The sequence below is a fragment of the Mustela erminea genome, chromosome 1, assembly GCF_009829155.1.
Source record: "Mustela erminea isolate mMusErm1 chromosome 1, mMusErm1.Pri, whole genome shotgun sequence".
NCBI lineage: Eukaryota > Metazoa > Chordata > Mammalia > Carnivora > Mustelidae > Mustela > Mustela erminea.
This window is the reverse complement of record NC_045614.1, coordinates 90,407,345-90,431,370: the sequence shown is the minus strand read 5'-3', so window position 1 is coordinate 90,431,370 and position 24,026 is coordinate 90,407,345. Positions and strand designations below refer to the sequence as shown.

Below are 24,026 nucleotides of genomic sequence, written 5' to 3'. Positions count from 1 at the left end.
ACTGATAGATAAATGGATAAAGGTGCAGTAGAGTGGAATAGTACTTGGTCATAAAAAAGAAGGAAATCCTGCCACTTGTGACAATGTGGACCTAGAGGGCATTACGCCAAGTGAAGTAAGTCAGAGAGAAAAAGATAAATACTGTATGTGGAATCTAAAAATCAAAAGAAACCAATCTTAGATTCATAGATACAGGGGATGGATTGGTGGTTGCCAGAAGGGAGTGGAGTAAGTACAAACTTCCAGTGATGAAATAAGTAAGTCATGGGGGATATGATGTACAGCATGGGGAATACAGTCAATAGTATCGTATTGACAGATGGTAACTAGACGTTGGTGACCATTCGTGGGTGACAGATGGTAACTAGACATACTGTGGTGACCATTTCACAATGTGTACAAATGTCAAATCACTATGTTGTACATCTTAAACTAATATTACATGACAATTATACCTCAATAAAAAATTAAATAAGTTAATTAAAACGAAGTAAATAATTCAGTTCTTCAGATACATTTCAAGTGCTCAATAGTCACATGTGGCTGGTGTTGGACAAGCTGCAGTATTAGGGAGCCAGCTTCTCCTCTTCAGTCCACAGCGAGAGAGGCCCCCTTCCCACCCAAATCATACTCTGGGGAAAAGGCCTTGGGCATTATTAGAAATGGAGACCAGATGACGAACAGCCAAAGACAACTGTGCACTATGGCAACTAAGGGAAGACAGTGATTTTTTTTTTAATTTTTTTTTTTTTTAAATTTCCAGCATAACAGTATTCATTATTTTTGGACCACACCCCGTGCTCCATGCAATCCGTGCCCTCTATAATACCCACCACCTGGTACCCCAACCTCCCACCCCCCGTCCCTTCAAAACCCTCAGATTGTTTTTCAGAGTCCATAGTCTCTCATGGTTCACCTCCCCTTCCAATTTCCCCCAACTCCCTTCTCCACTCTAAGTCCCCATGTCCTCCATGCTATTTGTTATGCTTCACAAATAAGTGAAACCATATGATAATTGACTCTCTCTGCTTGACTTATTTCACTCAGCATACTCTCTTCCAGTCCCGTCCATGTTGCTACAAAAGTTGGGTATTCATCCTTTCTGATGGAGGCATAATACTCTATCCCCAGGGGTACAGGTCTGTGAATCACCAGGTTTACACACTTCACAGCACTCACCAAAGCACATACCCTCCCCAATGTCCATAATCCCACCCCCTTCTCCCAAACCCCCTCCCCCCAGCAACCCTCAGTTTGTTTTGTGAGATTAAAAGTCACTTATGGTTTGTCTCCCTCCCAATCCCATCTTGTTTCATTGATTCTTCTCCTACCCACTTAAGCCCCCATGTTGCATCACCACTTCCTCATATCAGGGAGATCATATGATAGTTGTCTTTCTCTGCTTGACTTATTTCGCTAAGCATGATACGCTCTAGTTCCATCCATGTTGTCGCAAATGGCAAGATTTCATTTCTTTTGATGGCTGCATAGTATTCCATTGTGTATATATACCACATCTTCTTGATCCATTCATCTGTTGATGGACATCTAGGTTCTTTCCATAGTTTGGCTATTGTGGACATTGCTGCTATAAACATTCGGGTGCATGTGCCCCTTTGGATCACTACGTTTGTATCCTTAGGGTAAATACCCAATAGTGCAATTGCTGGGTCATAGGGCAGTTCTATTTTCAACATTTTGAGGAACCTCCATGCTGTTTTCCAGAGTGGCTGCACCAGCTTGCATTCCCACCAACAGTGTAGGAGGGTTCCCCTTTCTCCGCATCCTTGCCAGCATCTGTCATTTCCTGACTTGTTGATTTTAGCCATTCTGACTGGTGTGAGGTGATATCTCATTGTGGTTTTGATTTGTATTTCCCTGATGCCAAGTGATATGGAGCATTTTTTCATGTGTTTGTTGGCCATCTGGATGTTTTCTTTGCAGAAATGTCTGTTCATGTCCTCTAACCATTTCTTGATTGGATTATTTGTTCTTTGGGTGTTGAGTTTGCTAAGTTCTTTATAGATTCTGGACACTAGTCCTTTATCTGATATGTCGTTGGCAAATATCTTCTCCCATTCTGTCAGTTGTCTTTTGATTTTGTTAACTGTTTCCTTTGCTGTGCAAAAGCTTTTGATCTTGATGAAATCCCAATAGTTCATTTTTGCCCTTGCTTCCCTTGCCTTTTGCGTTGTTCCTAGGAAGATGTTGCTGCGGCAGAGGTCAAAGAGGTTGCTGCCTGTGTTCTCCTCAAGGATTTTGATGGATTCCTTTCGCACATTGAGGTCCTTCATCCATTTTGAGTCTATTTTTGTGTGTGGTGTAAGGAAATGGTCCAATTTCATTTTTCTGCATGTGGCTGTCCAATTTTCCCAGCACCATTTATTGAAGAGGCTGTCTTTTTTCCATTGGACATTCTTTCCTGCTTTGTCGAAGATTAGTTGACCATAGAGTTGAGGGTCTATTTCTGGGCTCTCTATTCTGTTCCATTGATCTATGTGTCTGTTTTTGTGCCAGTACCATGCTGTCTTGATGACGACAGCTTTGTAATAGAGCTTGAAGTCCGGAATTGTGATGCCACCAACGTTGGCTTTCTTTTTCAATATCCCTTTGGCTATTCGAGGTCTTTTCTGGTTCCATATAAATTTTAGCATTATTTGTTCCATTTCTTTGAAAAAGATGGATGGTACTTTGATAGGAATTGCATTAAATATGTAGATTGCTTTAGGTAGCATAGACATTTTCACAATATTTATTCTTCCAATCCAGGAGCATGGAACATTTTTCCATTTCTTTGTGTCTTCCTCAGTTTCTTTCATGAGTACTTTATAGTTTTCTGAGTATAGATTCTGTGTCTCTTTGGTTAGGTTTATTCCTAGGTATCTTATGGTTTTGGGTGCAATTGTAAATGGGATTGACTCCTTAATTTCTCTTTCTTCTGTCTTGCTGTTGGTGTAGAGAAATGCAACTGATTTCTGTGCATTGATTTTATATCCTGACACTTTACTGAATTCCTGTATAAGTTCTAGCAGTTTTGGAGTGGAGTCTTTTGGGTTTTCCACATATAGTATCATATCATCTGCGAAGAGTGATAATTTGACTTCTTCTTTGCCGATTTGGATGCCTTTAACTTCCTTTTGTTGTCTGATTGCTGAGGCTAGGACCTCTAGTACTATGTTGAATAGCAGTGGTGATAATGGACATCCCTGCCGTGTTCCTGACCTTAGCGGAAAAGCTTTCAGTTTTTCTCCATTGAGAATGATATTTGCGGTGGGTTTTTCATAGATGGCTTTGATGATATTGAGGTATGTGCCCTCTATCCCTACACTTTGAAGAGTTTTGATCAGGAAGGGATGCTGTACTTTGTCAAATGCTTTTTCAGCATCTATTGAGAGTATCATATGGTTCTTGTTCTTTCTTTTATTGATGTGTTGTATCACATTGACTGATTTGCGGATGTTGAACCAACCTTGCAGCCCTGGAATAAATCCCACTTGGTCGTGGTGAATAATCTTTTTAATGTACTGTTGAATCCTATCGGCTAGTATTTTGTTGAGTATTTTCGCATATGTGTTCATCAAGGATATCGGTCTATAGCTCTCTTTTTTGGTGGGATCCTTGTCTGGTTTTGGGATCAAGGTGATGCTGGCCTCATAAAATGAGTTTGGAAGTTTTCCTTCCATTTCTATTTTTTGGAACAGTTTCAGGAGAATAGGAATTAGTTCTTCTTTAAATGTTTGGTAGAATTCCCCCGGGAAGCCATCTGGCCCTGGGCTTTTGTTTGTTTGGAGATTTTTAATGACTGTTTCAATCTCCTTACTGGTTATGGGTCTGTTCAGGCTTTCTATTTCTTCCTGGTTCAGTTGTGGTAGTTTATATGTTTCTAGGAATGCATCCATTTCTTCCAGATTGTCAAATTTATTGGCGTAGAGTTGCTCATAGTATGTTCTTATAATAGTTTGTATTTCTTTGGTGTTAGTTGTGATCTCTCCTCTTTCATTCATGATTTTATTTATTTGGGTCCTTTCTCTTTTCTTTTTGATAAGTCGGGCCAGGGGTTTATCAATTTTATTAATTCTTTCAAAGAACCAGCTCCTAGTTTCGTTGATTTGTTCTATTGTTTTTTTGGTTTCTATTTCATTGATTTCTGCTCTGATCTTTATGATTTCTCTCCTCCTGCTGGGCTTAGGGTTTCTTTCTTGTTCTTTCTCCAGCTCCTTTAGGTGTAGGGTTAGGTTGTGTACCTGAGACCTTTCTTGTTTCTTGAGAAAGGCTTGTACCGCTATATATTTTCCTCTCAGGACTGCCTTTGTTGTGTCCCACAGATTTTGAACCGTTGTATTTTCATTATCATTTGTTTCCATGATTTTTTTCAATTCTTCTTTAATTTCCCGGTTGACCCATTCATTCTTTAGAAGGATGCTGTTTAGTCTCCATGTATTTGGGTTCTTTCCAAACTTCCTTTTGTGGTTGAGTTCTAGCTTTAGAGCATTGTGGTCTGAAAATATGCAGGGAATGATCCCAATCTTTTGATACCGGTTGAGTCCTGATTTAGGACCAAGGATGTGATCTATTCTGGAGAATGTTCCATGTGCACTAGAGAAGAATGTGTATTCTGTTGCTTTGGGATGAAATATTCTGAATATATCTGTGATGTCCATCTGGTCCAGTGTGTCGTTTAAGGCCTTTATTTCCTTGCTGATCTTTTGCTTGGATGATCTGTCCATTTCTGTGAGGGGAGTGTTAAAGTCCCCTACTATTATTGTATTATTGTTGATGTGTTTCTTTGATTTTGTTATTAATTGGTTTATATAGTTGGCTGCTCCCATGTTGGGGGCATAGATATTTAAAATTGTTAAATCTTCTTGTTGGACAGACCCTTTGAGTATGATATAGTGTCCTTCCTCATCTCTTATTATAGTCTTTGGCTTAAAATCTAATTGATCTGATATAAGGATTGCCACTCCTGCTTTCTTCTGATGTCCATTAGCATGGTAAATTCTTTTCCACCCCCTCACTTTAAATCTGGAGGTGTCTTCGGGCTTAAAATGAGTTTATTGGAGGCAACATATAGATGGGTTTTGTTTTTTTATCCATTCTGATAGCCTGTGTCTTTTGACAGGGGCATTTAGCCCATTAACATTCAGGGTAACTATTGAGAGATATGAATTTAGTGCCATTGTATTGCCTGTAAGGTGACTGTTACTGTATATGGTCTCTGTTCCTTTCTGATCTACCACTTGTAGGCTCTCTCTTTGCTTAGAGGACCCCTTTCAATATTTCCTGTAGAGCTGGTTTGGTATTTGCAAATTCTTTCAGTTTTTGTTTGTCCTGGAAGCTTTTAATCTCTCCTTCTATTTTCAATGATAGCCTAGCTGGATATAGTATTCTTGGCTGCATGTTTTTCTCGTTTAGTGCTCTGAAAATATCATGCCAGCTCTTTCTGGCCTGCCAGGTCTCTGTGGATAAGTCAGCTGCCAATCTAATATTTTTACCATTGTATGTTACAGACTTCTTTTCCCGGGCTGCTTTCAGGATTTTCTCTTTGTCTCTGAGACTTGTAAATTTTACTATTAGGTGACGGGGTGTGGGCCTATTCTTATTGATTTTGAGGGGCGTTCTCTGAACCTCCTGAAACTTGATGCTCGTTCCCTTTGCCATATTGGGGAAATTCTCCCCAATAATTCTCTCCAGTATACCTTCTGCTCCCCTCTCTCTTTCTTCTTCTTCTGGAATCCCAATTATTCTAATGTTGTTTCGTCTTATGGTGTCACTTATCTCTCGAATTCTCCCCTCGTGGTCCAGTAGCTGTTTGTCCCTCTTTTGCTCAGCTTCTTTATTCTCTGTCATTTGGTCTTCTATATCACTAATTCTTTCTTCTGCCTCATTTATCCTAGCAGTGAGAGCCTCCATTTTTGATTGCACCTCATTAATAGCTTTTTTGATTTCAACTTGGTTAGATTTTAGTTCTTTTATTTCTCCAGAAAGGGCTTTTATATCTCTCGAGAGGGTTTCTCTAATATCTTCCATGCCTTTTTCGAGCCCGGCTAGAACCTTGAGAATTGTCATTCTGAACTCTAGATCTGACATATTACCAATGTCTGTATTGATTAGGTCCCTAGCCTTCCGTACTGCCTCTTGTTCTTTTTTTTGTGTTGAATTTTTCCGTCTTGTCATTTTGTCCAGGTAAGAGTATATGAAGGGGCAAGTAAAATACTAAAAGGGTGGCAACAACCCCAGGAAAAAATGCTTTAACCAAATTAGAAGAGATCCAAAATCGTGAGGGGGGAGAAAGGGGATAAAAAGAGGTTCAAAAAGGAAGAAAGAAAAAAGAAAAAAAAAAAAGAAAAGAAAAGAATTTTAAAAAAAAAGGAAAACACCTAAGAAAAATGTAAAAAAGAAAAAATATATATATTAGATAAACTAGTAAAAAATCGTTAAAAAAGAAAAAGGTAACAGTTAAAAAAAAAAAATTTTACCCGAAGGCGAGGAAAAAAGAAACAAAAAATGAAAAAGAAAAAAATTAAATTAACTGCAAGACTAAAAAAAAATCACAGGGAAAAAGCCATGAGTTCCGTGCTTGGCTTTCTCCTCCTCTGGAATTCTGCTGCTCTCCTTGGTATTGAAACCGCACTCCTTGGTAGGTGAACTTGGTCTCGGCTGGATTTCTTGTTGATCTTCTGGGGGAGGGGCCTGTTGTAGTGATTCTCAAGTGTCTTTGCCCCAGGCGGAATTACACCGCCCTTACCCGGGGCCGGGGTGAGTAATCCGCTCGGGTTTCCTTTCAGGAGCTTTTGTTCCCTGAGCACTTTCCGTAGAGTTCCGGAGGACGGGAATACAAATGGCGGCCTCCTGGTCTCCGGCCCGGAGGAGCCGAGAGCCGGGGCCCCACTCCTCAGTGCGCCCTCAGAAAACAGCGCCCAGTTACTCCCATCTGCCTGACCTCCGGCCGCGCTCCGAGCTCACCGAGCCTGCGACCAGTTCAAGGTCACACCGAGCTGTGAGCTTACTGTCGGCTCTGTCTCTGTAGCCGGCTTTCCCGTTCCAATACCCGCAAGGTCTGCGACACTCAGACACCCCTGATCCTTCTGTGACCCTGCGGGACCTGAGGCCACGCTGACCCCGCATGGGCTTCGCCCCGGTTTAGCCTCTGGAGCGATGTCCCTCAGCGGAACAGACTTTTAAAAGTCCTGATTTTGTGCGCCGTTGCTCCGCAGCTTGCTGGGAGCCGGCCCCTCCCCCCGGGGTCTATCTTCCCGTCGCTTTGGATTCACTTCTCCGCCGGTCCTACCTTTCAGAAAGTGGTTGTTTTTCTGTTTCCAGAATTGCTGTTCTTCTTCTCTTCGATCTGCCGATGGATTTTCAGGTGTTTGCAATCTTTAGATAAGCTATCTAGCTGATCTCCGGCTAGCTGAAGCAGTCTCAGCCTGCTGCTTCTCCGCCATCTTGACTCCTCCCTCGGAAGACAGTGATTTTTTTTTTTTTTTTTTTTAAAGATTTTATTTATTTATTTGACAGAGAGAGAAATCACAAGTAGGCGGAGAGTCAGGCAGAGAGAGAGAGAGAAGCAGGCTCCCGCTGAGCAAAGAGCCCGATGCGGGGCTTGATCCCAGGACACTGAGATCATGACCTGAGCCGAAGGCGGCGGCTTAATCCACTGAGCCACCCAGGCGCCCCAAGACAGTGATTTTTTAAAATCTTTTATGTTAGCCGGTGAAGGGGAAAAGTTAAGTCTAGTGGATTTCCTGTATTTAAGGGGAAAAAAAGAAAAGAACTCAGCATGACAAGGAACTGCTAAGCATTTCTAGTCCACCAAAGACCTGCAGTAGAACCACTCCTAAAGATCATTTCAGGGGAAATCGGTATTTGTTCAGGGTGGTTAGGGTTTCTGAATCCTAGCCACTAGACCACCAGGGAGCTTGGTTAGGGTTTCTGAATGCAAATAAAAGGCTGGCTCTAATATTTCAGAAGAGAAAAGTGTAAAGTATGATCCAGAGTACCCCTCCAGGTTGGTGAGAATTAATACCTATCTTGTCATGGGAAACGGGAGACAACTCTTTTACAAAATACAAAACTATGATCATCCATTTTTCTCTCCCAATTTATCCTCTGTACTATTGTTTATAATGAGGTTTTTGGAGTCAGGGAAAATGGCTCCAAATGTCGTAGTTATTGCCTTTTATTTAGTTTAGTCCATCATAACTCTTATATCTGTCTCCAAGATCCTAAATGAACTTTCTACTATTAAAGGACGAAGCCATGAATATGACTAGAGAGAAGGTGTTCTCCCTTGATACAGATGTTCTGTGCCAGGAAGAGCAAGCTCCCCTTCTCCGGAGGGCTGAGGAGCAAATGAGCCTCCTGTCACAGGTAATCTCTCACAGGTGACTGTGGCTGCTGCTTCTCTCACAGGTGATTGTGGCTGCCGCTTCTGGGACCAGATCAACATGGTCCCGTTGGCCTGGGCAGTCTACCTTCCCCCTTGTTTGAGGTTAGATTTAAATTCTAAATCCAGGGGCACCTGGGTGGCTCAGTGGATTAAGCCTCTGCCTTCGGCTCAGGTCGTGATCTCAGGGTCCTGGGATCGAGCCCCGCGTCAGGCTCTCTGCTCAGTGGGGAGCCCGCTTCCTCCTCTTTCTTTCTCTCTGCCTGCCTCTCTGCTTACTTGTGATCTCTGTCTGTCAAATAAATAAATAAAATCTTAAAAAAAAAAATAAATTCTAAATCCATTTGAAACCTTTCTGCAAGAAACCTCCTTCCAATCCTTCAAGACAGCTGGACTAGGGGCACCTGGGTGGCTCTGTTGGTTAAGCATCTGCTTTTGGCTCAGGTTATGAGCCCAGGGTCCTGGGACTGAGACTCATGAGAGCCTCCTTGCTCAGATGGAAGTCTGCTTCTCCCTCTCCCTCTGCTCATGCTCTTTGTCTCAAATAAACAAAATCTTAAAAATAAATAAAAAGATTTATTTATTTGAGAGAGAGAGGAGGAGCAGAGGGAGAGGGAGAGAGTCTCAAGCAACTCTGCATTGAACACAGAACCCAAAGCGGAGCTCCTCTCAACAACCCTGAAATCATGACCTGAGCCGAAACCAAGAGTTGGACGCTTAACTGAGTGTGCCATCCAGGTACCCCTCTCTTCTTAACCTTTATTTTGCTGACAAAATTTGAGACAAAAACCATCCAGAAGAAAAGAAGAGAAGCAGAAACAGCTATTCATGGAGGTTCTAACATTTTGCCAGAAGCGGAGCAAGAATGTTAAGGGACTTAAGATATTTCCTTCCTATTCATTGTTAGCTTTGCTGCCCCACGATTCTTTAAAGTGTATTGAATCAAAAAGATTTCTTATTTATATCTAGTTGAAACAACCCAATAACTAGACCATCTGGAATTGAAAGAACTCTTGATTAATCATAGAGCTGAGACAAAGGACACCTGCAATCGTGGGCAGCTCTGCTGGCCCTTCCTGGGCACCCACGGGGGATGTCCTTGTTCTCCGGAGGTGTTCATCCAGCTGACAGGTCACTCAACCCTAACCCCCAACCATTTGTCCTGGTTAGGGCCAGATTTTTATCTACCACACAACCTTGAGGAGATTAACTGGTATGTAATAAGAAGGTATTTTCAAAAATTTCTCTTTTTAGAGTCTATTTCCACCATAGAAAGCCGAGGACAGTATGCAGGATGAGTCGGAAGCAAGTTCAAATGAAGAATCTACAAGTGAAGCAAGATAACAGGTGGGATTTCTGCTTATTTGGGGACACTAATTCCAGCCCCAAGCCTCACTAGGTCAGATTCTGAAAAACTGGCATTGTTGAATATACCTAGAAGTCGGGGATACTGGCCTGGAGTAGGAACTTGTAATTTTGGAAACTAGCCCACACAGCACTAATTCAGACACAGTCCGTGACTTTACTAATGTCAATTGATAAAGGTTGCTGTTGGACGTTAACATCCATTTTGTACCATGTGTATTTGGGCTATTGTTTTTTTTAATCATAAAAAAGAACTAATTTATACAAGTACAGTTTAATTCATTCACCAAATACCACTTATTGAGTGCCCGTTATATCCTACGTACACTGCTACATTCTGGAAGATCCACAGATGAACAAGACAGACATAATCTCTGTACTCAGAAAATGTACTTCCTGTAGAGAGATGCTCAATTAAACAAAATGCTTTCATTTGAGGAGTCCACCAACTCCGGCAGATGGGAAGAAGAGAAGGTGTGAGGAGGACAGGAAAATGTTCTGGGTGGAACCATGTGTGTGAAGGTCTGAGAGAACAGGCTGGCGAATTCTAAAAACTGAGAATTTCCCTATTTTCAAAAAGGATGCAGAGACAGTGGCAGAGATGATCACAGAGGGCCTTGTAATCCAAGAGGAGGCACTGGACTTGGTTCTACAAGCAGTGAGGAGCCATGGAAGGGCATTAAACACAGGACTAAAAAGACTGTACCTGAGTTTTAGAACTATTACTCCATGAAGAAGGGATTGGATTCAGACTATGCTGGAAGTAAGGACAGGAGTTGGGGTCCTGATGCACTGATGCAGGGAAGACAGGTGAGAGGCCTACACAGTGGTGGAGACAGAGTGACCATACATTGTACAGATACTCAAGATACAGAAGCAACAAACAGAATTAAATGAAAGTGGTGAGGTGAAGGACAGGCTAAAAGTCAAGGATGATGCTTGTGGCTCTGGCAAGGCAAGGCAACTGGCTAGATCCCAAGGTTCACTCAATTTTACTTAATAGATTTTATAGTTTTATTTCTCACTTTAAACCTTTGGCGCAGCTGGGATATATGTGCGTGTAAGATGAGGAGGTAGAAGCTCATTATATAGATCCTTTTCTAGATAGGGTGGGGCCTTACATAACAGCTGACCAGTTTGCTTGATGGATCCAATTCTCCACTCACCCAAGTACACACGTCTTTGTCCCGAGCTATTTGTCATCTACTTGGACTGATTTTTAAGACTGCTTCTGTTGACCTTTTGTTCACAGTGCTTATTTCAGTTATTTTCTATAGCTTTAAGATCTGGTTGAGTAAGTCCTTATCCATTTTTTTCACATGTTTTTATAGCATTCTCCCAAACAAGCCATAAAATTATTTTATTGGGACTTGAGATTGCATTGAGTTTACTTTGGGGACAACTGACACGTCTACGATTTTGATTCATCCTACCAGGAAAAAGATGCATCTCTCTATTCAAGTATTCCTTTATGTCACTCAGTAGAGGGCCAAACTCCATATAAATCTAGCATAGTTCATATTAAGGTTGTCCCTAACTATTTTGTGTTTCTTTTTGTCATGGCAGATAATATTTTTTCTATTATATTTCCCATACAGTGTATGTAAAAAAGCTTTTTTTTAAAGCTTTGGTTTTGCTAATTTTAAATTTCCCCTAAGTTGTATTAACTTTTTAAAATTTAGCTTTTAATAAAAAGTGTCTATGTCTGAGTTCAAGAGTGCAAGCACCATTCAAAGCTAGCTATGAAAAAAAAAAGCTACTTATGAAGCACAATGCTTCCCCCTTCCCACCCTCCAATATGCTCATCTCCCAGTCTCATGGGCAGCCATTTAAAAACTTTTAATTGATAAGCATGGTCATCTGCTTCCAAATAATGCCATTACACACCTTCAGAAAGGTTATATGACCAGTATAATGAATACCCATATACCCTCACCTAGATTCCCATTTGCATTCCTCTCTCTCTGCTATTTGAGTTAGTTGCAGACATCGTGGCACTTATCCAGAACACACTGATTACATTTGGGAAATGTGACCTTGACAAAACACTACTATTCATCTATAGTCTGTTATATTGTTACCCCTTGCTTTATTTATTTATTTTACCTTTTGCCATCATCTTTTGATTTCTGCACTTGGAAGACTCAATTGTCTTTTGTCTTCTCTCCCCACCAAACACACCGGTCTCTCACACACATCCTGTTCTTTTATTCTCCCTACATAATCATATTGGCATTGTCATTAGGGAAGTACCAGTCAGAACCTCACAGCACCACGTGGCCCCACGGAGATTATTCTGCCCTTTGGCTCTTCGAGAAACCCCTCCCTCAGGTATGTCAGTCTCTTTTCCTCTCAGGATGCTCAGCCCAGAGACTATCAGCTTCATCTTCTAGAAGACTTTGTTCCCAGAGTCTCTTGAACTGCTCTGGTCTGGACTGGTCATGCTCCAAGTCAGCTGCTAGCTCTTGTCTTGATTTAGCATCTCTTCACCACCTTTTGGAGAATCCCTCCTTCCTTTCTTGGTTACCCCACTCAGGGGGAGAACATCATCATTCAAGAGGTTCTTGTAACACATTCGTGGGAAGTAAATCTGAGACCTGAGACAAGTAAATCTTGAAAAATGTTTCAAGTCTAAATATTGTCCCCTCACTTAACTGGGACTTTGGCTGACTCTAGAATCCTAGGCTGGGAAATTATTTTTCCCTTACACTTTTGAAGGCATCACCCCTTTGTCTTTTAACATTCAGTGTTGAGCAATCTAGTGCTATTCTGATTTTTGCTCCTTTCTAAGAAATGTTCTCTGCTTCTCCTGCCACACCCTGGAAATTTATAAGAACTTCTTGGTTCTGTATTGTAAAATTTCACAATGATGCGCGTCTGTAAGGGTTTATTTTCATCTGTTGGACTGGGTACTCAGTGGCATACTCCTCCTTTCTGGGAATGCTTTGGAATTTCTTATTTTGTTCTCCACCCATCTTAACTCAAGCTGCTATAACAAAATACCATAAACTGGTTGGCTCAATTTTCACAGTTTTGAAAGCCTGAAGTCCATGATCAAGGCACCAGCAGACTGGGCAGCTAGGGAGGGCCCTGTTTCTGGTTTCACAGTGCTGCTTCCTCACTGTGTTCTCACATGGCAGAAAGATCTTGAGAGAGCTCTCTGGGGTCCCTTTACAAGGGCACCCTCACGACCTTATCACTTCCCAAGTATCTCGGGGTTTAGGATGTCATAGGAATTAGGGAGGAGAGACACAAATCCATAACATCTCCCTTTCAAAACTCTCTCTTTCTGGATCCACCTCTGTTTTTGGAAAATGGGCCTTCTAGGCTGGGCCTCCCCTACTTTAACTTTGTCTCCTGTTTTTCCATCTCTTTCTGTTTATTCTGCTTAAGGGAATTTCTTCAATGTTATCTCTCAGTGTCTTTCATTGTTTCTCATTTCTGCTGTTTCGTGTTTTTTATAAGACCAGATTCTAATTCTCTGGAAAAAAATTTTTTTAAGTAGCATCCTGTTGTTTTGTGCATGCAATGTTTATCTCTAAAGGTATTAAATATGATACTTTTCTTTTCCAATGTTCTCTTCTTCCTTTATTGTTTGCTACAAATAAACCTTTTCCTTCCTGTTTTGGCCTTGTTCACGCTGAAAATCCCGACTGGAGGTATACACTTGTTGGTATCCAAGCTTAGGTTTGACTTCAAAGGTTTTCCATCAGGCTAAGCTGCTTTAGGAATGTCCTGGGTATATGAAGGGTGGGGTATCCTTCAACTCTGTAGCGACTGATAACGTTTCCTGCTCTAAACTCAGGACGTGCATAAATATTCTGAATTCCTCTTGATCACTCAGGGCTGACAAGACAGTGTCTGGCCAACTCTCACATTTAAAGCCAGGAAACATGCTCCATTTCCTCTCTTGGAATGCTGGGAAACTGGACAGATGTGCACGGAGGGCTGTTCTGAGTCCTGTAAAATATTCAAGGGTGACAGTGGGGTTTGAGCTTAAGTTCTAGTTGAAGTAACTTCAGTGCATTTACACACAGCTAAATATTTGCAGAATTACTTCCATATGACCTTTCTTTTTGAAGACAAATGACTCATTCCCTCACGGACTCAAGTCACATTTTCATAAACTTTTCCATGAAATAGAGAAATTGAGGGTATGGGATTCCTCTTTTCCTGCCCACAGATAACTGCCATTTGGCAAGGGCCAGGGAATGAGCCACATGTTCCTCGCAGACATTTGATTGTACATATACTGCCACTGACTTTAACCAAAAACTCTTTATATATACTAACCACATAACCTTGTTAAATAAACCATATAACTTTTCCATGTTAAAAGATGTAAGCGTAAACATTGATTCTTATTTATATATGTAACTGAGACTTTCCATGAACAGTTCTGGGAACTTTCTTTTCTCTTACAAAGTCATTTTCCTAAATGGGGGGGCTTTGTAAAAATGGTGAACATGTACATGTTTTTGGTAAGCTTGGTGGAAAAAAAAACTTTTAAACTGGCTGCCCTATTTCCTGTATTCATGGGCCCTGGAACCGGTAGTAAACTGCTCTTGCCTTTTACTCTTTTCAATCTGGAAGTTAGGGGATGGTCAACAACCCAGATGTCAAGTTTTTTGCTCTAAATGCTAAGTAACATATTAAAGATATGTAGTAAAAAAAAAAAAAATAGCAATAGGAAAGCATTGATGACCAGGAGAGATTCCACAGCGGAGAAAAGAGTGTTTCATGATAAGCCCAATTTGTGGCAAACAATACTGTACATAATTTTTTTTTTTTAAAGACTTTATTCATTTGACAGACAGAGATCACAAGTAGGCAGAGAGGTAGGCAGATAGAGAGGATGGGAAGCCGACTCGCCACTGAGCAGAGAGCCTGATGCGGGCCTCAATCCCAGGACCCTGAGATCATGACCTGAGCCGAAGGCAGAGGCTTTAACCCACTGAGCCACCCGGGCGCCCCTATTGCACATGATTCTTAGAAGCTATCTTCCTCTGGGCTTTTTAACTAGAATTAGAGTGGGACTGAGTTCTCTAATATTTAAAAAAATATGTGCTTTTGTACACTTTTGCCTAGAGGGCTTACATTATCTTTCATCAGATTCCTAGCAGTGAAATATTTCCTGACTGACCAACTCAGACATTTTATAGAAGAAATTGATGCCCAAGGTCAAAGACCTAAGCAGGGTAGATTCTGCCTGCCACGCCAGCGACTTCCCTGACGCCATCCAGGAGGCTGGCGCCCTATCAGGGGTTTACGTCCGTTGCTTGTTAGTGACAAATCTGCAGGCTAAGGGAGGCATTAATGACCTCATTTAAAGATGAGAGGCCACACAGTGAGGGCAGAACTGCAGCCTGAATGGCCCCAACTCACTCCAGCACAACTGGTAGCCTTTCTCTTGCTCTCATTTCAACGGACTGGGTGACACAAAACCAAGACACAGACAGTTCAACTTCAAGTCCACACAACCTCTTGGGGTTGAAGTGAATGAGTATGGACTACTTAGAATCGACATCTAGACCCCTGGGCATCAGCAGTGATTTTGATATAATGTGGAGAACTCAAAACTTCACACATACTTTTTTGTTGTTGTTGTTGTTTTTAAATTTTATTTATTTATTGACAGACAGAGATCACAAGCAGGCAGAGCAGCAGGCAGAGAGAGAAAGGGAGGCAGGCTCCCTGCTGAGCAGAGAGCCCGATGCGGGGCTCGATCCCAGGATCCTGGATCACGACCTGAGCCAAAGGCAGAGGCTTTAACCCACTGAGCCACCCAGGCACCCCTTAGATTTTTTTTTTTTAAAGATTTTATTTATTCATTTGAGTTGGAGACAGAGAAAACACAAGAACTGGGAGAGGCGGAGGGAGTGGGAGAAGCAGATCCCGGCTGAGCTGGGAGCCCAACATAGGGCTCAATCCCAGAATCTGGAGATCATGACCTGAGCCAAAGGCAGATGCTTAACCATCTGAGTCACCCAGGTGCCCCTTAACACATACTTTCAATAAGCCCCAACAAACCTAGAAACGCACACTCGGTCCCTGGAGCCAGCCAGTTACTCAGTTCTAACTCAGTGTCCGTTTCAAGTTTTGGTGTGTGTTGCTGATCCGCAGAGCCGTCACTCCATGCCCTGCGATCTGGACTTTTGCAGGCCAAGGTTTTAGCTTTGGTGCTGCTTTTGGGAAGGGAAGCTGGAGACTGCTTGCAGCCCTGCTAGAAATCCATTTCCCAAGGAATTCTGTATTTTCTAGCTTTTTCTTTCTTTTTTTAAATATTTTAAAGTAACCTCTATACCCAAAGTGAGACTCAAGCTTACAGCCCCAAGATCAAGAGTTGCACACTCTACTGACTGAGCCAGCCAGCTGCCCCTCTAGTTTTTTCTAATCAAACTAACTTCAAACTCTGAATTCTACATTTCATTTGAAGACAACGGGACTGGCTCAGCTATGTAAATGGTCTCTGCTTCAGTCTGCAGATGGAACTTTTCATTGAACTCAGTTGTCAGGCATTCTTCTCAATTCAGAAGCAAATTCAAGTCACTTTGTCGGATTTGCCTCTTGGACCTCAGCTGCCTGCGCACAAGCAGCAGCCCAGGGAGAAAGGTGTTTTCGTTGTAGGAAACAGGTGGATCTGCTGACTAAGACTGCAGCATCTCTGATGTTGGACTCAAGATAGTTCCTTTTTAGTTAGGGATTACATAGCGATATGATTACTTCTAAAAATGACTAAAATATTACAAATTGTTTAATGTAGACCTTAAAGTCCTTGAAATTTGTTTTACCCTATTCCTGATCGTAAACATAGGGAGAAAAATTGCTATTGACAATTGCTGACCTCAAGGCTCAGGATTATTACCGCCATTGTCTGGCCCGAGGTTCTCAGAGTCCTCACAGCAGCTCTGCAAAGGACGGACTGACAATGATCAACCTGACCGTGTAGATAAGGAAACAAGCTGGAAGGAGTCTTCACGCTCCTTGCTCATACTTTCTCTGGTCACTCAAAGGGAAGTGGTGGTTATTGTTTTTAAAGTAGTTTCTGCTCCCCGCATGGGGCTTAAACTTGTTGGGCCCCAAGAGGCTAAGATGGCGCCGGGTGGTCTTCTCTTCCGGATCGGGAACCCACATGGCCGACCACAAAGGCGCCAAAGTGGCAGTTTCGGTTTCCCATCAGTTTCGTTTCCCGCGAGTCTCCACCCCCTGCAGGGCGTGTCTCTCCCAACTCCCGCCGACACGGCACATCCCCATTGGCCCCCACTTTGCTGACCTCACTTCCCTTCCCTCACCCCATATAAGCCGCTGCCCTGCTCAATAAAGCGAGATCCTGCTTCGACAGACCTCCCGAGCCCGGTGTCTTCTGTGGGTGCGTTCCGGGTTCGCGACACTCGCCATCCCGCTCAGCCCCAAGGAGAGGCCTCCGGCTGGCCCGGGCGCCTCCTCCCCTCGGCGGGGAGCCCAACATAAACTCAGGACTTGGAGATCAAGAGTCACGTGCTCTGTTCAGTGAGCCAGGTGCCCCAGAAGAAGTGTGGCTTACCATACAGGACACCATGAGGTCCTGAAAATTCAGGCAGACCATTACGTTTCTAGTCAACAGGTTGCCAGAAATAGACTAAATTTATCTGTAACATTTTTTTCCTTTATCAAACTGCTCTTTCTAAAAACCTAGCTAAGCTTAGGTATTTAGAGACATTCCATCCTATAATGGAATTTAAGATAAGGAAAGGGATCACAGAATTTCTGGACTGAAAGCTATTCTCCAGCCGCCTGGTGATAGTCGCCACCTTTACCGGTGAGGGCTTGTTCTCTGTGTTCGCCCCTTGCTTTGCTCCTCCACATGGGCCCAGTTACCTGTGTCTCTGAGTTTCACCACCTGTGACCACCTTCCCTGAGGTAAACGTAAGTTGATCACACCCCACTGCTGTCTGTTTCCAAACACAGATCTCCTTCCTAAATCACAATTAGGCTGGGATGCCCACACCTCCATCTGGCTCTCAGGATACTGCCCAATCGGCCACTCCCCGGGTTACAGACTGGGTTCTCTTTCTCGACCCCTATCCACCAACCATAACAGACAACTCCACTCCCTAGAGGTCCTCTATTTACTTTCTTGTCCCTGTGCTTGTGCTGTCTTGTTTTTATACCTGAGAACCGAGGCAAAATGCTCCATGTGTAGGTCTTAGGTAAACCCTCTACTCCAAAAGATTAAAACTCAGTTTTCAATCTGAGGCCCTGCTTTTTCATCCGTTGTTTTAGGCATTTACCCAGAAGTGGAATTGCTGGATCATATGGTAATTCTGTTTTTTATTTTCTTAAATTGAAGTATAGTTGATACACAATGTTACATTGGTTTCGGGTGTATGGCATTAGTGACTCAACAAGTCTATACTTTAGGCTATGCTCACAAGGGTTCAACGGTATTACAATACCATTGACTAGAGTCCCTATGCTGTACCCTTCATCCCCAGGATGTATTCATCCCAGAAGCTGAAGTCCGTATCTCCCACACTCCTTCGCCTATTTTGCACATACCCCGTGTCCTTTCCCTCTGACAAGTACTCGTTTGTACTCTGTATTTATGAGTCTATTTCTGCTTTTTTATTCATTTAAGGTTCCACATATAAGCAAAAATTATATGGTATGTCTTTCTATGTCTTATTTCACTTAGCATAACACCTCTAGATCCATCCACACTGCCACAAATAGCAAGTTCTCGTTCTCTATCATGGCTGAGTAGCATTCCATTAGATATAAACCACATCTTCTTTATCGGTTCATCTATCAGTGGTCACTTCGGTTGCTTCCAGATCTTGGATATTGCAAATAATGCTACAATGATAATGGGGGTGCAAGTATCTTTTCCAATTAGTTTTAGTATCCTTTGGATAGATGCCCAGTAGTGGAACTGCTGGATCATGTGGTGGTTCTATTTTTAGTTTTTTGAAAATTCTCCACACTGTTTTCCACAGTGACTGTACCAACTTGCATTCCTACCAGCAGTGCATGATGCTTCCCTTTTCTCTACACCCTCGCCAACACTTGCTATATCTCATCTTTTTGATTATAGTCCTTCTGACAGGTGTGAGGTTGTGTCTCACTGCAGTTTTGATTTGCATTTCCTTAATGATGAGTGATTATTTTTACTTCTTTCTTTTGAGGAACTGCCATACTGTTTTTCCACTGTAGCTGTGCCATCGTGTTTTCCCACTAATAGTGCACAAGGTTTCCAATTTCTCCACATCCTCATTGCTGTTCGTTTTCTGTTTTTTGATAGTAGTCATCCTGCTGGGTGTGAGGTGGCATCTCACTGCAGTTTGATCTGTATTTCCCTAGCAATTAGTGATTCAGCACCTTTTCATGTGCATATTGGCCATCTGTATGCCTTATTTGGAGAAATGTCTATTTAAGTCCCTTGTACATTTTTAAATTGAGTTGTTGTTTATAGTGTCATTATTCACAGTAGCTAAAATATGGAAACCTAAATGTCCATTAATGGAGGGATGGATAAAGAAAATGTGGGGTTAAAAAAAAAAGGAAAATGTGGTATATACATACAATGGACTATTCTTCTTCTTCTTTTTTTTTTTTAAAGATTTTATTTATTTATTTGACAGAGAGAGACCACAAGTAGGCAGAGAGGCAGGCAGAGAGAGAGGAGGAAGCGGGCTCCCCGCAGAGCAAAGAGCCCGATGTGGGGCTCGATCCCAGGACCCTGAGATCATGACCCGAGCCGAAGGCAGAGGCTTTAACCCACTGAGCCATCCTGGCGCCCCTGGACTATTATTCTTAAAAAGGAAATTCTGACATATGCAACATGAATGAATTTAAAGATATTATGCTAAAGTGAAATAAGTCATGCACTAAAAGATAAACACTGTATGATGCCACTTGTTTGAGATACTTCAAACAGTCAAACTCACAGAGACAGAAAGTAGAATGGTGGTTGCCCAGGGCTGGGGAAAGGGAGAATGGAGAGTTAGCAATGAGTTAATGAGTACGGAATTACATAAGTACATTAACTCAGTTAATGAGTACAGAGTTCCAGTTTTAGAAGGTGAAAAAGAGTTCTGGAGATACAGGTGCTAATGATAGCACATTATGAATGTACTTAGTAACACCTAACTATATACTTAAAGTGGTTAAGATGATAAATTTGTTATGTGTACTTAGCACATTATGAATGTACTTAGGTGTTACACCTAACTGTATACTTAAAGTGGTTAAGATGATAAATGTTATGTGTACTTTACCACATTAAAGGGAGAAAAAAAAAAAGGACTTAGGAATCAGGCTGAAGAAGCTTCCAGTAACAAAGACAAAGACAATTCCAATTTCAATACAGATAAAGACATACCTTGGAGATCCTGTGGATACTGTCAATCCCAGAGCACTGAAATCAAATATCACAATAAGGTGAGACAAATGAATTTTTTTGTTTCCCAGTGCATATACAAAATGTTTACATTTTACTGTAGTTTATTAACTGCAATAACATTATGTCTAAAAAAATGTACATACCTTAAGTAAGAAATAACCTAATTGTAGGGTGCCTGGGTGGCAGGGAAGGTGGTCACAGGTGGTGAAACTCAAAACTTAACTTGAGTGAATCAAGTCCAGCTCTTGATTTCAGCTCAGGTCACGATCTCAGGGTTGTGAGACCTAGCCCCACGTCGGGCTCCAGGCTGGGCAAGGAGTCTGCTTAGGATTCTCTTTCCACCTTTTTCCTTTGCCCCTCCCCCACACTGCTCCCGCTCTAAAAAATAAACAAAAAACACCTTATTGCTGAGAAGTGCTAAGCATGGGGTTCCTGCTTTGATGTTGATGGCCGACTTATCAGGGTGGTGTCACTGAAGTCTAGGGTGACTGGTAACCCTTAAAATAAGACAACAATGAACTCTGCCACACTGGTTGACTTTTACCTCCACAAATGATTTCTCCGTAGCTTATGATGCTGTTTGATAGCATTTTACCTACAGTAGAACTTCTTTCAAAATTGGAGTCAGTAAAAAAAAAAAAAAAAAAAAAAAAAAAAAATTGGAGTCAGTGCTCTCAAACCCTGCTGCTGCTTTATCAACAATAAACTCTAAGTTTATATGATATTCTCAGTCCTTTGTCGTCATTTAGACAATTTACAGCATCTGCACCAGAAGATTCCATCTCAAGAAACCACTTCCTTTGCTCACCCATGAGAAGTGACCCCTCATCTGCTAGTTTTATCATGAGACTGCAGCAGCTCTGACCATCTTCAGGCTCCATCTAGTCCTGCTATTTCTACCACATCAGCAGTTACTTCCCTCACTAAGATCTTGATCTCCTTCAAGCCATCCGTGTGTGCTGGAATCAACTTCTTCCAAATACCTGTTAATGTCGATATTCTGACCTCTTCCCATGAATCCCAAATATTCTTAATGGTATCTAGAATGGGGAATCCCTTCCTGAAGGTTTTCAGTCACTTGGCCCTGATCCCTCAGAGAAATCACTAGCTATGACACCTAGAGCTTTACAAAGTGTATTTCCTAAATAAGACCTGAAAGTCAAAAATACTTCACTACCCATGGCTACAAAATGGATGTTGTGTCAGCAGGCATGAAACATTCATCTTGTTATCTCTATCAGAGCTCTTGGATGACCAGGTGCGCTGTCAATGAGCTGTAATATTTTGAAAGAAATCTTTTTTTCGGAGCACTAGGTCTCAACAATGGGCTTAAAATATTCAGTAAACCAGGTTACAGAGGTGATGTCATCCGGGCTTTCTTATTCCATTTACAGAGCACACAGTAGATTTAACATTAATTCTTATGGATTATTCAAACAGTAAACAAGCATTGGCTTCAACTTTTAAGTCACCAGCTGCATTAGCCCCTAACACCCTGTCTTTCAAAGCTTGGAAGCCGGGCACTGATTCCTTTTCTGTTAACTATCAAAGTCCTAGATGGCATTTTCTTTCAACAGAGGGCTGTTTTCATCTGCAATGAAAATCTGTTACTTAGCGCAGCCACCTTCACTAGTTATCTTAGTTGGACCTTCTGGATCTCTTGCTGCAGCTTCTATACCAGCACAGGGGGTTTTCCTTTGCACTTTGATGTTATGGAGACGGCTGCTTCCCTTAAATCTATTAACCCACCTCTGCTGGCTTCAGATTTTTCCTTCTGCAGCTTCCTCACAGAATTGAAGAGTCAGGATCTTGTTCTAGATTAGGCTTTGGCTTAAGGGAGTATTGTGGCTGGTTTAATCTTCTGTTGAGACCACTCATACTTGGCCATGTCAGCAATAAAGCTGTTTCACTCTTAACATTCATGTTTTCACTGGGGCAGCACTTTTAATTTCCTTCAAGAACTTTCCTTTGCGTTCACAATTTGGCTGTGTGGTACAAGAGGCCTAACTTTCCACCTAGCTCAGATTTGTCATGCCTTCCTCTGTCAGCTTAATCATTTCTAGCTTTTAAATCAGAGTCAGAGACGTGTAACTCTTCCTTTCACTTAAACACTTTGTGGTCATTGCGGGTTACTAATTGGCCTAAACTTAGTATTGTTGTGTGTCGGGGAACAGGAAGCCTGAAGACAGACTGGGGAAGAACCAGTCAGAAGAGCAGCCAGAACACATACATTTATTAAGTTCACAGTCTTAACACAGGCATGGTTTGTAACTCTCCCAGATAATTCCAATAGCAACATCAAAGATCAGTGACCGTAGATACCAAGAAATACAGTAATAGTAAAAAAGCTCAAAATATTCCAATAATTACCATAATGTGACAGAGACATGAAATGAACAAATGCTTTTGGAAAAAATGGTGCCATGAGTTGCTTGACACAAGGCTGCCAAAACCTTCAATTTGTTTAAAAAAAAAAAAAAAAAAGAAAGAAAAAAAAGGCAGCATCATGAAGCACAATAAAGCAAAGTGCAACAAAACAAGGTGCGCCTATAACTGCAAAGGAGTGCAACAAAGCAAATGTTTAAATCTATGATACCCCAAAATACAACAGTAATGGTAAGAAAGCATATTGGTCACCTTCAGAAGAGGACAGGGAGTAAATTAGTTATTCTGAAAGCTGATAAGGAAACCAATGAAGACTTCATCCTGCCTCTCCCATAGAAATGTACCACTGGATAACAAACAGCAGATAAAAGAAAGCATTTCCTTTTCTCTTTATTGAGGTAAAATATTACATTTTGTGTCTCAGTTATACAATAATTCAGTGTTTGTAGAAACTAGTGATCACCACAGTAACTCTAGTTACCACCCATCACTATACAGTTGACACCCTTCACCCATTTTCCCTACCCCCAAACTCCTTCTCCCCTGCTAACCACTAATCCATTCTCCATGTTTATGAATTTTATGTTAGTCCGTTTGCTTTTGAGATTCCACATGTAAGTGAAATCTTGTATTTGTCTCTCTGACTTATCTCACTTAGGGTAATACCCTCAAGGTCCGTCAATGTTGTCACAAATGGCAAGATCTCATTCTTTTTTAAGGCTGAATGATATTCACACACACACATATATATATTCCACATCTTCTTTATCTATTCATCCACTGATGGACATTTCAGTTGTCCTCATATCTTGGCTACTATATAGAACACTGCAAAGAACACAGGCGGTGCATGTACCTTTTTCAATTAGTGTTTTTGTTTCATCAGATACCCAGATGGAGAATAGCTGAGTCATACAGTAGTTCTTTTAACTTTTTGAGGAACCTCCATATTGTTTTCCACAGTGACTGCACCAGTTTGCAGTCCCAACAGTGCACGAGGGTTCCCTTTTCTTTGCATCCTCTCCAACATTTGTTATTTCTTGCCTTTCTAATACTAGCCATTTTAACAGGTATGAGGTTGTATCTCATGGTTTTGATTTCCCTGATCATTAGTGACGTCAAACATTTTTTCATGTGCCAGTTGGCCATCTGTAGGTCTTCTTTGGAAATGTCTATATAGATCCTCTGCCCTTTTTTCAATCAGATTTTTTGCTATTGAGTTCTTTGCATATTTTGGATATTAATTCCCTACTGGATATAATTTACAAGTATTTTCCACCATTTAGTAGGTTACTTTTTCTTATTACAGACGATTTCCTTTGTTGTGCAGAAACTCTAGTATGATGTAGTCCTACTTGTTTATATTTTCTTTCTTTTTTCTTTTTTTGCAGGAAGCATTTCTTATTAAAGTATTCCAGTTATTAGGTGAAAGGGCCTTAGAATAGCAGCATTTGGTAACTCCTGATGTATGAATGGATCCAGTCACAATGAACTTCCATTATTGTCAAT

At 41.5% G+C, this 24,026-nt stretch overlaps 1 long non-coding RNA gene across 1 annotated transcript; it reads left to right on the top strand.

The window, feature by feature from the left end:
* Positions 1–1,493: 1,493 nt before the first annotated feature.
* LOC116600836 lies at positions 1,494–18,613 on the top strand. The gene is made up of 3 exons (XR_004289832.1): positions 1,494–1,536; positions 17,790–17,794; positions 18,543–18,613. It is a non-coding gene; the product is annotated as an uncharacterized LOC116600836 (long non-coding RNA).
* Positions 18,614–24,026: the final 5,413 nt, after the last annotated feature.